This window comes from Leptonychotes weddellii, unplaced genomic scaffold (genome assembly GCF_054177405.1).
Source record: "Leptonychotes weddellii isolate Sample4059 unplaced genomic scaffold, ASM5417740v2 HiC_scaffold_28890, whole genome shotgun sequence".
Classification (NCBI taxonomy): Eukaryota; Metazoa; Chordata; class Mammalia; order Carnivora; family Phocidae; genus Leptonychotes; species Leptonychotes weddellii.
In genome coordinates this window covers 1-1658 of record NW_027883739.1, presented here as the reverse complement: position 1 = coordinate 1658, position 1658 = coordinate 1, and the positions used below count along the sequence as shown (strand labels likewise).

The following is a 1658-nucleotide window of genomic DNA, read 5'->3' as shown; positions in this document are numbered from 1 at the left end:
GGTTCAGGAGGTTTTAAAAACAGAGAGTCCCAAGATGCTCCCTTGGTAAAGGTTTCTTTAAAAAAAAAAAATTGTGTGAATGGTGACAGCCTGACACCCATTTCGCTCTAGGACAACACGGGACAACGCTAAACCAACACACATGGCATGCCACTGGGATGAGTGTCGTGGTCACCATGGGTGGGGGTGCCCGGAAGTGCGAGAGGGCCATCCTGCTAAGTGAGGCTACGTCTAGACAGTTTATCCTTCACCCATTTTTCTGCACAGCATCCTGAGGTAAATCAATTTTAAATGTTTTGTTTTCAGTAAACCAGCTATGACAATTTATACTAACAAATTGAACTAGAACCCATTTGAAGAAGTTTTAAATTTGTTTTTTTCATTTTTTGTTTTTAATACAAGTGCCTGACTGTGCTCAGTTGTCAAGCTGCATGCATGAAAAACTGACCAGCCCAAACAGTGTATTAATCATGAGCAAATGGAACTGCAAGGAGTCCATTAGGTGCTTCCTTATCATTAAGGTAGTACAAGTATTTATATCGTAAAACTGATGTGTAGCTTGATCTTTACTGGATAGGACCACCAACCAATACATGCAGATTTTGTGTGTGTGGACAGAAGGTACTTCTGACATTCAGTTTTGCTATATAGAAACAGAATGAGTAAATGAATTTTTTTTTTTTTTTGCAAGAGGTAAGTAAAAGATTCTATTTGATTCTTCTAGAAGGGGGGAAAGGAGTTGAAAATAGGCCTTCATTTTGCAGTCATCATCTGTACGAATTCTTCATAGTTGACTTGCTCATCTCCATCAATATCTGCTCCTCTGATCATTTCATCTACTTCTTCATCTGCTAGTTTTTCTCCTAAGTTGGTCATGACGTGACGTAGCTCCGCCGCGCTGACGTAACCGTTGCCATCCTTGTCGAAGACTCGGAATGCCTCGGGAATTTCTTCTTCACTGTCTGTATCTTTCATTTTTCTAGCCATCATAGTCAAAAATTCTGGGAAGTCAATGGTGCCATTTCCGTCAGCATCCGCCTCGATCATATCCTGCAATTCGGCTTCTGTTGGGTTCTGGCCCAGTGACCTCATGACAGTTCCAAGTTCCTTTTCTGTGATGGTGCCATCGCCTCTTTGTCAAATAGGGAGAAAGCTTCCTTGATCTCAGCAATCTCTTCTTCGGTCAGCTGATCAGCTTTGGTGCGAGCGAAGGGAAGAAGAGCAGAGGGAGCGGGGGTGGGGGCAGCGCAGGGGCTGTGAGGGCGGGGCGTTTCCGCTGCTGCTGCTAAGGCGCGCGATGTGCGCTCAGTGCTGTGCCGCTGCCGCCCCTCCCTCCCCCGACTGCGAGTAAGCAAGCCGCGCCCGCGAGGCTCCCAGCACCACTGCCGAAGGCTCACTCTCACCTTCTGAATGCTAGTGCTTGCATTTTCACTTTATCCAACACACTCTGCTCATCATGGCTCACATGCTACCGTTTCACCTTCTCGTTCCAAACCTTTAACCGTGTTTCTTCCCAAGGCTCACTCTTGCCCTGACATCACTTCACAAGGTAGAGTGTCTCCTAAGTATGCATGATAGAAGGGTCTAGAAGAGCATCCTGTACATTTAATGCCCAAGACCCATGGGCTTCTGTGCTTTGTCAAAAGTCCCGCACAAAA

The 1658-nt window shown here is 45.8% G+C and overlaps 1 pseudogene; it reads right to left on the bottom strand.

The window, feature by feature from the left end:
• Positions 1–52: 52 nt before the first annotated feature.
• LOC102744365 (calmodulin pseudogene) lies at positions 53–1241 on the bottom strand (annotated as a pseudogene).
• Positions 1242–1658: the final 417 nt, after the last annotated feature.